Source organism: Mixophyes fleayi, chromosome 7 (genome assembly GCF_038048845.1).
Source record: "Mixophyes fleayi isolate aMixFle1 chromosome 7, aMixFle1.hap1, whole genome shotgun sequence".
Lineage (NCBI taxonomy): Eukaryota > Metazoa > Chordata > Amphibia > Anura > Limnodynastidae > Mixophyes > Mixophyes fleayi.
The window spans coordinates 130,530,859-130,545,905 of record NC_134408.1 but is presented as its reverse complement, the minus strand read 5'-3'; positions in this window follow the sequence as shown (position 1 = coordinate 130,545,905).

The following is a 15,047-nucleotide window of genomic DNA, read 5'->3' as shown; positions in this document are numbered from 1 at the left end:
TGAAAATGTATTTAAAAAGATGCCTCAATGGTATAAAAAAAGCTGTTAAATATGTAAAATGTCATGTTATTTTTGACATTTTACTATAGAATGTTCAAACACAAAAATGTAAGATATAGGTTTGTAAACTAATTATATTTTAAAAGATAAGTTTGTTCAGTGTAATGTTAGCAAAATGAAACACTAGCTCTAAATCACTTAAATTCTGACTAACTTGCAATAAGCCAAACTGATTTGCTCACCTTTAATTAAGTGGTTGATAGAGGCAAATGTATTTATACTTGAGTGGAAGCAATTTCAAAACATATTTTAAAATTCCAGGTAAAATAATTAAAAGTAATACATAGATATTACGGGGACGATTTAATTACCGGCAAAATACCGTAGAAACCTTGCGCAGGGGAGCCTGGCAAATTTTAGCCCAGGGGGGCGAAACTCTGCTCAGTAGCCTATTCGGAACATTTTAAAGAAAAAGAAATGCTGGTAGCCCAGTAACCCAGCCCTAGGTAGTCAACTATGGGACCGAATCGGGGGGCAAATGACCCTCTGTCCCCCCAGTCCAGCCAGCCACTGCCCTCTTGTGACGTTCCTACACAGGATGTTTGGGGTAAAAATATTTGTTTATTTTTGCTTGCACCTTATAGAGATGAAAGCAAAAATAAGTGAATACTTCTGTACCATTAAAACCTCATGCTTAATTGAATTGGCCCCTATGTGGTAAGTATTGCTTTACAATATCAGTCTGGTGATCTCTCAAACTGGCTGGTACAATAAGTAATGAATGATGAAAAATGTATTTTAGCAGAAATTCTTTGTTACAACCCTGTAGCTTATGCTGTGTACATTGCTGATAAAAGAACTGTTTATTGATAGACCTGATTGACTTCATATGTCGAAAGGACTACCCCAGAATTATGACAGTGTATTACTCAACTTGTGATGGATTTACTGGAAAGCAGAGCAGTTATGACATTCAGGGCAGTCTGTCATTCTATACAAAATATCAAATATATCCTTTTGGGTTTAGAACTACTTTAATTTATTTTCCCCAGGTATGATAGTATCATCTATCCACCACTTTAGATCATGTCAATAAAACATTCCGTTCCTATGCTATTCCCAAATCAGTACAACCTCTGTAGTTTTTCCTACAGACCCCTTTTCAGCTCATATGAATAATATGCATGCAGGTCCATTATATTATAGTGCATGTTACAAACACGCTCCCAGCTGTCGTGACTTTGGGGTGTTTGCTATATGAGGTCACACAATTCCAGCCCACAGTCTCTCTTTACCTATCACGCAGGTTATAGACCTACTGAATCGCCCCCAAACAGCACTCACACCTCAAACACTTCAGGCTTGCCACCACCTATTGAATACAGGCAATAAGACCCCAACATACTGTCTCACACTGGCATACAAGGCTTCCTGCTATCCACAGACTAGCAAGACCCACACCAGCAAGCAAGGGGTTAACTCTTCCCACCTCCAGACTGTTACACAAATGTAAATGCAAGCACACACAGCTTGTTAATCAAATGTATCAACACATCACGGACTGGCATACAAAGGGTTAACTTGGCAGAGCTATATTCTTCTTAACAGGCTAATTGATTTGTTAGAGTATCAAGGATGCTACAGATTAAATTATAGATTTAATATACAAAAGTACAGGGCATACAGATATAAAAAATAATGAACAAACAATTAATAAATTGACATAACAAGCAAAACAGTTTAAAATAAAAGGGGTTACATTCAGAGTAGCACTTACGTGAATTGCCTTTTCTGGCCAAGGGAAACTGGCTTGGAAGATGGACAGCTTATCAATGTGAATGGATTTTCCAAAACGTCTGACAATTTGCTGTACCTGGTCTCAGCCTTTTAAAGACACTTGCACACCTCTTTCTACCCCCAGGGGGTTGTGGCCTGTGACACTTTTTTCAATCCCCATTTGCATGTTGCCTGATTTACTACCCAATTCTACTGTGACCTAACTGTTCTGTAGAGCGTCACACAGACCCAATTTCATTATTAATAAATCCCCTATGAATTTGTTCATCTTTTGATGCAAAACATGATGGAATTATGACAACGTGACATACCTTTTCCAAGGATATGTGATTATAACTGTTCCCAGATACCGCCAGTAACTGTCATTCACAACCCTGGTGTGACTTCTGCTCCTTGGTATGAAGTGGCACCCAGATTTACCAAAATATGAACTATGAAGACATTTTCCTTTCTATATACCTGTATAGGCTTTCAAATGTGGACATTGTCTCCAAGATTCTCACCTAGGCATCTGGCTCTCTCATTTAAATTTAGTGGTTCTTTGTGTTTACACTACCTCTTGAACGGAAGTCAATTAGGAAGTGGAATACATGATCAAAAACAATGGATGTCTGTGATCTGCATATCTTAAGCAGGTCTTCTCACAAAAGGGTTTGCTCAACCTAATTACCTCCTACTGGGCTAATTGTTTACTTTTTAAAAACATTTGGTCAAACATCTATCAGAGTTGAAAATCAGGTTAATTTATGCATCAATGTTTTATTTGTGCCCTGGCATTTAATATTCTATTTCATCATATCAGATTTATGCTCTCATCCTAACAGTGCACAATTGAAGAACATGGCATAAACATGGCTCACCCCATGTGTCAATGGTTTGCCTGCCCCTTTCCCTTTATATTGTGAGTTCTAGTGAGCAGGGCCCTCTTCCCTCCTGGGGGTGATTGTATCAACCAGCGGAATCTGCAACTTGCCTTGAAAGCCATTGCCATTTTAAATTTCCCCTGAAAAGTCGCCAGAAAACGTCAACTTGCAGAATCCACTGGTTGATACATTTACCCCCTGGTCTCATTGCCTGTAACTTTTTTTTCCTCAGTCTATCAGCATCTGTGTTGTGAGTTGTAGTGTTATTTGTTTATTAAATTGTATTATTATACCATACTGTCTTGTTGTTTGCCCTCTGCACAGAGCTGTGGACCTCTTGGGGCACCCTATAAATAAAGATTATTACTAATATTAATAAACACACCTTCTATTTGCAATCATTATGCTGCTGTAACATACTAATGGTAAACAGTGCTATTAAGACACTTAAGTATATCATCATCAAGCAGTGTTTTAAATCTATGGATTGTGACTGGCCACATACACAGTGGTATCACTAGCAGAATTGCTATACCGCTGTGTTTCTTAACAATTCCTGAGAAATGTCCACCAAATGTGACTGGATTAGTTGTGGGCATTCCAGTAAATCTACTAACAGACAACTTGTGTGCAGGTTTATCTGTTAACCCCAACATGACGGGGCAGCTTAGTAGTATGGTAGTTCACATCGCTGTGTCACAACACCGGAGTCGAGTTAGTCTCCAACCAAGACCCTATGTGTGTGGAGTTTGTTCTCCCCGTGTTTGTGTTGGTTTCCTGGTGCTCTGATTTCCTTCCACAGTCCAAAGACATACAGGTATGCTAATTGGCTTCTTACAAAATAACACTAGTGGTTATGTATGTGTGTGTGTGTGATTGTCCCTGTTATAAGGCATCTTGATTGTAAGCTCCACTGGGGCATGGACTGGTGTGAATGATTAAAGATTCTCTGCAAATTGGTGCATATCATGCGTGTTATTTATAAAGCACATATTATGCATATAGTATATATTGTAATAAATAATAACAGGCCCTAGTGTGAAACAACCTCTGTGACCAACATATAGCTTTTACGAATGTAACCATCCAATTATTAGGCTAGGTAGGAAACAGATCGACTTACTCAGTGCTGTGGATTAATGCCATTTAAAACCTGTGTCTGTCCAGCTTTACCTTATATAGCTGTAATCTTGCCAAAAAGATGTGTGTTGTGTCAAGATGGTTTATAGTTATTATACAGAATTCGAAAAAGTGATAGATGTTAGCATTTCAACTTCAATTAAACACATTGTGTTATTGTGTTTACTATTCGGATTGTATGTTTATTTAGTACATTTTATCTTATTACAATTTGATTAAGTATAGATTTAGAAAACTTTGAACTCTTTATGAAATAACTCTACTACGAACCAGGGATCTTTAGGCTCTATATAAACCAGAGATTTTTACTTCCTCTCGACTTTCCCGAAGCAGAAAGGTATCTGCGAAACGCGTTGAAGAGAAGTGGAGGAGAGGAACAGAAGGCTTAACACCTGAATCTTAAATGGAAATGAGTAAATCATTTGGAAATTAACTAATTCAAGGCGGAACTCTCAACTAAATTTAAATAACCATTTATTCACCCAGTGTGTACTATTATGTATGTTCTTTTGGTTCACACTTTGGATGAATATGAGATAAGCATACATATATTATCAAAGTCTTGTAGCGTATCTTTTTCAGGGGAGTTTGCATCTAATTTGATTCCCTTTATTTCACACCAGAGAGCAATATTTTGTTTCTGCTTTTTCCTAGTTTCCCTTTTGGTTGAGTTGGTCATGAACCTGGGTACTATCACAAAGATTAAACACTGAGAAATTTCAAGTGTCACTACATGCTTCACAAGAGGCTTTCTTTGGGTCCTCCTGTGCTGGATTCCTGACAACACCAGGGGGTATATTTACTAAACTCCAGGTTTGAAAAAGTGGTGATGTTGCCTATACCAGCCAATCAGATTCTAATTATCATTTATTTACTACATTCTACACAATGACAGTTAGAATCTGATTGGTTGCTATAGGCAACATCTCCACTTTGTCAAACTCGCAGTTTAGTAAATATACCCCCGAAAGTTTATAACAGAACAAAATTTGGGAGCTCCACTCCTTCTGGCTGCAATTGTGGGACCTAATTGTAAGATTCAAGAATTACATATTCTTTTTGGTCCATTGGCATTGGTCATTTTTGTTTTCCGAAATGTCTTACAATGACTTATATTGAGTATCAGAAGGTTCTTTTTATTCCTTATTAATTTTGAGCTACGCTTTCTTGACAATTAAGAACATGGATTGCCAACCCATTCAGAAAAAAAAAGTAAAAATGACTACATTATTATGTGTACTATATAAAGTGATATTTTATTTTGTGTTGTCCAATCTAAGCCCATTTTATAGTAATTGGTATAACATTATGCAAAATCTGGACAAAAGATTGGGATATAACATTATAGAACATGTTGTACAAAGGCACAAGAAATGTCATTTTATGCCTCCTGTTTAATAGAATGGCAAACCATTGATCCTCTTCTGCAGCTTGTATTAAGGTCAGACCTTTGGAGTACTATATAATAGCCACTCAAAGTATTGGTCAATGTGAATAAGGAAGCATAGAGTGGTTGTTTTATCAAACAGAACACTGACTTGATTTCAAGAAGCACTATATTAAGCTGAGTAATTTATGACACTGGCTGATTCAGTAATAGAAGTGATATCACATAAAAATAGACAATTAAAACTGTGAAATCACCGTTACTGACAACTTCTGACTCTACACCCCCAGAGCAAGATATGCATATCTGCAGACACTATATTTTCTATTTAGTAATGTTTCAAGAAGGCAATATAGATTATTATTATCAATTTCTAACTGACACTGATTAAATTATACAGACAAAATATTTATTAATAAGTACTTCATCGCGTATAGAATTACAGATGCAGTATGTGCAACATTTTGACCACATCGGTTTTACTATGTTGGAAAAAAATAATTTAATGCCATAAACAGGACCGTGCCATGGCAACCCTAAGAAACTGCTTTTCCTATGTACAGAAGTGGAACACTCTTCCTTAAAAAAAAACATTATCTACAATCCACCTCACATTTCCACCATCGCGATGTTAGACCCAGAGAAATCATTCAGTCACTGCCTTAGAGCTCCTTGCAGTTGCTTCTAGTCTTTATTTTTATTGCGGAGTTCGGTGCATGACCCTAAACTAAACCTTATCATCTTCTATTATTGGCTGATAGTCTTCAGTTACCTGTGTGGGAATGGATTCCAATTAGTTGCCACAGTTCATTATAAGAGAGTAAGCGGAGGTGCGGCCAACCAAAAAAAAAAGCAGTGGGCAGGTGAGTAGACGCTGGATCACAAGGATCAGAATTGGTCTGGTACACTGGCAGTCATGAATGAGCTCTGTATTGTACACTGGCCACCAGGGAATGGGCTTGGCATTGTACAATGCCAATCAGGAAATGCCCTTAGTATTGTACACTGACAACCCATGTAATGGGCTCTATATTGTACAGTGTTGATCACCATCATCAGAAAACTGGCTCTGTATAATACTCTAGACCAGTGTTTCCAAAACCCAGTCCTCAGGGCTCCCTAACAGTGCAGGTTTTCCATATCTCCTTGCTGGAGCACAGGTGTATTCATTACTGACTGACACATTGTAACAGATCCACAGGTGGTCCTAATTATGTCATGTGATCCGGAAAACCTGCACTGTTAGGGAGCCCTGAGGACTGGGTTTGGCAAACCCTGCTCTAGACACTACTCAACAGGTATTGAAGAGTATCCGCCAGAGAAAGGATTCTGCAGAGTCTCTGTGCTAGCATAGTACCACAGGGCCCCCTTTCCTGGTGTTATCCTTTTGCCTTTGAACCTTCTGCCAGTCACTCTGCACCAATGAGCCTCCATTCCCAGCCGCCAAAACAGTGCTTGAATCATGCTCTGTCCTTATTGTAACCACCCATCCATGTTTTGTCTATGCTTCCAGGGGCAAACACAGGATCTGTAGAAGGGGGTTTCCACACCATGCCGCCAGTGGGTGTGACCAGCATGCATGGGGGCGTGGCTATAATTTAAGACAGTGCCTGGCTGCTCTCCAACTCTACCTATCCCCATAATATACATGGGCAATGCTTCGTGCACTACTGTTAGGTGCACGCAGGTCTCCCTTTTCAAGCAGAGCAGTGTGAAGTGGGAGTAGGGTCCAGTCACCTCAATTATACAGTGCCCCAGGATTGGAGGGGGGTTTCCAGGCACTAGGAAACCCCACCCCCCCCCCCACTCCACGGTTTGACTATGGCTTCATGGGTGGTATAGTTGGAAAATATTTGAAGCACTGTACAATACTTTACTAACTCACGGTTTGGAAGCAACACAGATTCTAGCAGTCTAGTTTTGTGACCATTGAGGATATGTAATACTATTTACAGATTGCCATGTCTGCTTAATGTACACATAATAAGCATTACATCCTATATATTGATACATATCCATCCAAATTTGTGCAAAAGAGGATGATTGTGCCATTAACAGTGTAGGTTTAGGCTTCAAAAACAAATACAAATCAATATACTTTAACGCAGAATTATTTTTATTTGAGGTATGCTTGTTCTTTTCTTATTCCATAATATTAGCATAGCCATATACAACATTTTTACAATAGAGGAAAAACAAACTTTTCATAAAAATATCTGCCTTGAACCACATTTTTTCATTTTTAAATTCCAATGCTTAATGCTGAAATGAATCAGGTATAAAAAAAGAAAAAGGATATTTATCAGTGGTAGCAAGTATTTATGAAAAGGAATATTCAGCAGGGACAGTTAGTTACAATACTGAGCACTGATTTTATGTTTTTATATTACTGAGCTGACACCTAAGAAAATGAGATGCGATGAATTACAATTGAAACTGTAGCTACAGGGACAAAAAGCATTTTCAGATCTCCAAGTTAATTGTACAGCAGCTTTCTACACACACATGATCAATCATCTAATGATTCCATCAACATAAAAATCTAAGCAGAAATGTCTCATTTACATTAATAATGTCCACAAATTATATGAATTCATTTTGCAAGTGATGGATAATTTAAGCTTTCATCATCTAAAGCTTGTCTTTTTTTCCGAGAGAAATGGACTATTTCATTTTTAATGAGTGAAATGATACATTTAGTTGCAGCAGATGCAAAATAAAACACAGCAATAATGATTTAGAAACCGGCAGAATAAGTAAACATACGCAAAAGGAAATTAAAACAAAACAAAACAAAAAAAAATCTATCTCCCCTAAAAATAACAGGCAAAAAAAAAAGTGTATAAGAAAATCACTTATAATTATTATATATTCCTGTGCCCTTTTGTTCAGATTCATTTACTAGACAAAAATATTGTACGTTTTATCTGGTATTGTAACAAAAAATAATCACATCATTCTTTTTTTTAATGTAAAAATGTAAGAGCAGTTATATTTGCACTTGCCTTAAAAGTCCAAGGAAAAGCAACATTTTTATTATACCCATCTACATAATATCCAATTGATTTGCATATAGTTGTCCTTCCTTGGACATTAAACTATGATTTTTGAACGTGTTGGAGCTCATGGCTGAAACCAGAGCACTATAATGAATACTTTCGGGTAAGCCATCTATTTCCCTTTGGGCCTGAGTCATTAAGGAGATCAAAGCATAAAAAAGGAGTAACTTTGCACCTGGGTAAAACCATGTTGCATTGGAGGGGGAGGTAAATTTAAAATGTGGGGACAGATTTATAGTTGGAGTAGGGCATGTCCTAGATCAACTTTAGATTTCAGTGCCAAAATAAAGCTATCTAGTATTTGTGTGCTACATGAAAAAAGCAGCCATTATCTAACTTATGTGCACAATAATAAACCAATTTGCACCCCTTGCATTGTACCATGGTATGTCCCTGAGAAAATGTACTCCTTTTTTTGCCTTACTTTCCTTAATGACTCAGGCCCTTCAAATTAAAAGATTTACTGCATGGCTTTTTTTAAGGGTAGTTCTCAATGCATACCTTAATTTGGCATGTGGCTACGTAACCACTTGTTGAAATAATTTTTCATAACAATGCAATCCAAATATAGAAACACACATATTAGGATTTTTAATTTTTTTGGGATTAGATATAAACACCCACACTTTGGTAATGAGCAATCTGAAATGACGAATCAACGGTCGAGGTGTGAAAAGTAAGGAAGAACTTTTCATTTATGTTGACGTACACACTGGTTAAAAAATAGCACATTTGTACATTTATAAATGATGGTAGACTGTAAATGTTATCACCATTTTAAAAAAAAAATTGCAAGTCATTCAATATATTGAATTGTGTGTTATTTCCAGCCTTCCGCCAGTCAAAGAATAAATAAAAAATACTTCAGGTTTTGGAAATTATACATATATCAATAAAAATCAGGACAATGACTGATACAAAATCTTCTGGGTTTTTTTTTAACGGATACAATGATTTTCACAGACAGAACATCAAACAAAACCAACCATAAAAAAAATCTTTTAACAATAAGAACATTTCAGCACCTTTATGCCTGAAATATCTGAACCTTTGGAAACTTCCATTTTTTTTTTTTGGTATTTTAGAACACATTCTGCTCCTTCATGCTGTCTTTGTTTCAGAAGTATTATGACATGTCTGGGTGTCTGGTAAAGCTGAACATTTTTCAGTTTTTCTACACTTATCTCTCAAAATACTGAAGCCAACTTTCAGTCCAATAAGACAATATAAGTAACTTGAACATGCATGATCAATGTATAAGCATCGTTCTGTTATGCACATATTCTATGGATCATTAATTCTGATCAACATTATTGTAAAACACATTGAAGCAATATACAATTTATTAAAAGCTATGGTTTATACAGAATATATAATTTAGGGTGCAAATAAGGTTTCTGAAATATCATGAAATTTGGGCAAATAATAACATGTTAGCCAAAGAAAATCTATTTTCATCCGTGCTATTTGTTTCAAATTATCCAACATAGTAAAAGTATTTTTTTTAGTCTATTAGAACAGAGGTTAGACACTTGTAGGGCTGAAGCCTATAAACACATGATACAAATATGTATCATAGTCTAATATGGTGATGCACAAAAGCCTATATTTACCATGTAGGTGAGTGCTATTCATTTGTCCTTTAATTCTTTTTTTTTTGCCTATTATTTTATAATTGGTCTATGTCAACAATCAATTTACACTGTCAAAATTACAGAGCTATGGGTGTTACGTGCTGCAATATTGCATTTGAGTTGTACAATTACGGATGTAGGACATTTTCCTAGGTAGTAAACAAGAAACTGGATACATTTCTAGCAATTAATCTTTGACAACTGTTGGGATTATACTGGACCCTTATTAAATTTTTTTGAGCAATGTGGCACTATTTGAATTGGTTAGGTACAAGACACACTGCTGTACTTTTATTATTATTATTCTTTGTGCAGAGCTCCAAAAAAGTGGTTGGTGTATTTTAGTGTTATAGTTAGAAAACATTTAATCACTTCAATCCCTGCCCAAGTCGGTTGGTATCAATCCCAAGGCTTCAGCACGGAAGGTAAGGAATGCCAACTACTGAACCACCCTACTTAAGGCTCTCTGCAAAATAAGTACATCAAGTCCAAAGTCTGAAGGTTTTGCAAGCCTTTTCAGGTCATATATTTTATTTTTAGCAATTCGCGATCAACTAGTCTTAAGAATAATTTTGGTTTTTTTGAAAGTATTAAAAAATGTTAGGAAATAAAATAATAATAATAATAATAATAATAATAATATTAATAATAATAAAAAACAACACTTAATACCATACAGAAAACATAGAAAAAAATGAGGTAGAATGGTTTCGGAGGAACATATGATTATAATTTTGCAGGAATAAAGATGGACAAAATGTAAACAACGTAAAAAATAAACAAAGTATTTTATTATATATATATATATTTATTTTTATATATTTATATATATATATATATATATATATATATATATATATATATATATATATATATATATATATATATATATATATATATATAAATTTGCACAAATCATGAAATTTTTCCATAACTTGTCTTCAATATATTAATGTAGTCCATAGAATTTTTGCTGAAGTTAAAGGAAAAATATATGATCAACTGGTGTGACCACACACTGGTATATCACGGTCATCAGTCAACAAAATATTTACGCTGTTTTGATCAATGTCTTATGCGGAGAGGGTATGTTCAGGGGAGGGCTGGCAAATTTCAGCCCAGGGGGAAGGACTCAACTCAGCAGCCTATTTTAAAGGACAAAGAATGTAGGTGGCCCAGTGACCCAGCCCAAGATAGCCCTTCATGGGATCGACCCAGGGGGCAGATTCCCCCTGCCCTCCACCCCTGGATATATGTTTATAGGATCTGATCGATGTTGATTGGAATTGCGAGTCCTTTTGGATATATGCATGCAGCAATTTTGGATCAATGTAGTCTAAAGCAACTAAACTGATGTACTAATTGCTGTTTGTACAGGCAGTTTTGAATAGCATTATTAAAATGTTATGTTGAACCTAAATTTCTTTCAACTTCAGTGTCTTTTTTAAAACTTCTTGCTAGTTTCAGAAAAGCAAATGAAAAAAATAAATGTGTTCCAAATAATGTAATATCCCCAGCCTTTGAAAATGTACCTGGTAAATTTTAACATTTTTGTTAACATATGCCCATGGAGTCTCCAATTAAGTGGGAAAAAAAATAGTGCTGATAAAAATGTGGTTTCACGACAAGGATCAAGCAGCACATTGTGAATAAACGTAAACAAAATTACAAATAAAATTAAACATTTAACATGACAGACAGGTCTGATATTTGCTGCTCTTCAAATTCTGAAAGATATTTTGTAGCTTTATTAAAGTGAGGGGGGTGGGTAAGTATTTATAAAAAGTATCTTAAAGCTGACAATCCATCCCTTTGGTTCAATTTATTAATATACTTAGTTTTTGAGGAGATAATAGGTCTTTAAAATAATGACATTAAAAATTATTGAAATTGATTATTAAATAAGACATCTGGACCAAAGCATGCATAAAAAACCTCTAGTTCATGATGCTTATTTTCATAGATTTCAGGTTGCCATTGCGTCTCAACTAACAGGATTATTGAGACATCCATAATAGTTTTATACACAATAATAAGTTATTAAATGTATATCACCAAGCCCAGTAAAATACTTATGTTTGAGAACCAAATATTTGTATCTAAAACTCTTGCGTGTTGTAAATGTCCAGGCATTTATCTAGTCTTCTCACGACAGGTCTGTTGTATGTGGGATTGGTGTTGTGGCTAATTGATGGTATGGGGAATCAAGTTGTGGTATATGTGGATTGGAGAGTGGCGACTTTCATCACCTTTTATATTTTGAAATGCATGATCTTTCAGCTATAAAATGTGAAATTATAACATCTAAATAAGTACTTGAGTGTTGTTACAGTTTGCAAATGGTTAGATCATTTATAACCATACCACAATGACATACAAAACTTAATAAACTAAACAATTGCAGATGATGGTAGCACAAAACAGACAAGCCAAGACGCATGATGGATGAAATTAATGGAAAGTGAATGTGGCTACCAAAAGGTAAGATAGTTTTTGATTACAAGTCCTCAGATGTAAGCTGCCTAAAAACATCTGGGGGTAAATGTAATAAAGTCCGTTTTTTTCAACTCACCAGATATCGGCAAGTTGACAGCGAAAATTTAAAGCGGCTTTAAATTTTAGCTGTCAACTCGCCGATTTCCGGCGAGTTGAAAAAACGGGACTTGAATACATTTACCCCCTGTAGTGTATATTTTTTAAAGCATCACAGTTAACTAAAATAATTTAAGAACAATTCCACCCATAATTTTATATTTTATCAAAATATGAAAAGTTTTGCTCTGTATTTTTGAATGTTCCAAAACAATATCCTGAAAATCACCATTCTATTTATAGAAGGACATCATACGGTTTCAAAATGATACTGTGAAAATCTGCATTTTAGTTTTAAAAGGTATCATACAATGAACTCCAGCTAAAATATAAACCTTATTTTTGGGTAGAGATCAGTTATTAAAATATAGTTATACTTACCTCAAGAGGTCAAGCGTTGCTCTGTATCTTGCTACTAAGAGGGCTCAATTTCAAATACTCAATGGCGTAGTCAATGCTCTCTTCTGGGAACTTTCCTCTTTTATGAATAGGAAATTCAAGGGTCAATGGCATCAACATCATCACTGCATGACTGAATAACTTAAACCTTAGGAGCAGAGAAGAGTACAGAACTGGACCATTGGAGCTCTCAGAAGTTCTGCTGGATCTAAAGAATGACATATCCTAGTTAAGTACAACTCATACCCCTTTCATACTGCAGCCTGAACCTGGGTTTTGGCCGGGGCTTGCCCCCGCATCCTGGGTTGAGGCTGCACTATGAATGACTTCAGGTCTAATTCCTGGGTCGGCTGACCCGGGAATTAGACCCGGGTCTTTTGGTGGGGTAATTCCCGGGTCCAACCCAGGTTGCCCGCACTATGAGCGGTGAGACCCATGTCTCACCGACTAGTGTAAAAAAGTAAAAAAACAAAACAAAAAAAGCAAAAAAAAAAATGTATTAATATAAAGTTGAATTTTAAAAAAAAAAAGAATAAAAAAGTCCTCTTAATACCTTAGTATTTCCTCCACGCTGACTGTCTGGCAGGTTACATGAAGAAATTACGTCATTCCCATTGGCCAAGGAGAAAATTATGCATTTAAAGCGGCAATAGCAGACCCTACGCCTGAATTACATAATACAGGCATGGGGTCCGCTATTATGGCTTTAAATGCATAATTTTCTCCCTGGCCAATAGGAATGACGTAAGTTCTTCATGTAACCTGCCAGACAGTCAGCGTGGAGGAAATACTAAGGTATTAAGAGGACTTTTTTATTCTTTTTTTTAAATTTATCTTTTTTTTTTGTCAGACCCTGGTCTGCACGGGTTCAGTGTGAACACGGTCGACCCGGGAATTTGCCTATCTGGGAGCCTTGTCCCCCGGCAATATCCCGGGTTCATATACCCGGGGCAGCAGTATGAAAGCGTTATAGTGAGCCTCAACTAATACTAAATTTTATGTTTTTTGGTTGTTTTTAAGTATGATGTCCAGCTATTTATAAAGAGTAGATTTTCGAAATATAATTTTTTTTAATCCTCAAGAACACAATTTGCACATTCTTTGATATAACACACATGGGGGTAAATGTATCAATCTGCGGGTTCTTCAACACCCGCGTGTTCAGCCTCTTCCGCGATTAAATTTCAAGCGGCGCTGCATTGTAAAGGGATGTTAACCCTTTACAATGCAGCGCCACTTGAAATTTAATCGCGGAAGAGGCTGAACACGCGGGTGTTGAAGAACCCGCAGATTGATACATTTACCCCATGGTGTCTATCCTTATTAAACCAGTGATTTCCAACTGCCATAACTGATCTGCTGTCGCACCTGGTTCACAATTGTTTTGCTGCACTTTAAACCCGTGTTAAAAAGTTTTGATAAATAATTGGAATAATGAAAATAGGAGAAACCAACAAACATTTCTTTTACATTTTAAATGACATAAACAGGTGCCAACATTTTGAAATAATATCCACAGACACATTGGAAACAGGTGACACTTTCTGAAGTGGATTCACCACAATCTCATTATGACATCTTTACTTAGTTTTGTTATAATATTTTGAATTTTAAATGTTCCACTTAAATGAATAGTAACTTATGTGTAGACATTAAAAATAGACATATAGAAAAGAGTAATTGTATTATGCAGTCGGACAATGGTTGAAATTTCAAATAGAATTTTGTTATAATTAACACTTAATTTCTCTGTATAAAGCTTTTTGCAGCAGACACCAAATTTATTTTACTCCCAGGGGTATATTTATTAAACAGATTCCAGGCATTCTAGAGGTAGATTTATCAAAACGTTCTAAACAGAAAAAGTGTAAGTGTTGACCATAGCAACCAATCAGATTCTAGCTATCATTTTCTAGAATGTACTAGATAGATGGTAGCTACAATCTGATTGGTTGCTATAGGCAACACCTCCTCCACTTTACCTTTTTAGGAGTTTTAAGAAATATACCCCCTAGAATTTCTCCTAGAATGTTTGTGTAACCTTTTATCTTCACCTTTTATGTGCATAGAAAACAGTGCAGGAGCTACTAACAAAAGTGAGGAAACTCATAAAATGAACATTTGTTATTATGATGTGCAGATGGGTTAAGTGGTTTCTTGAATAAGAAATGTTTAT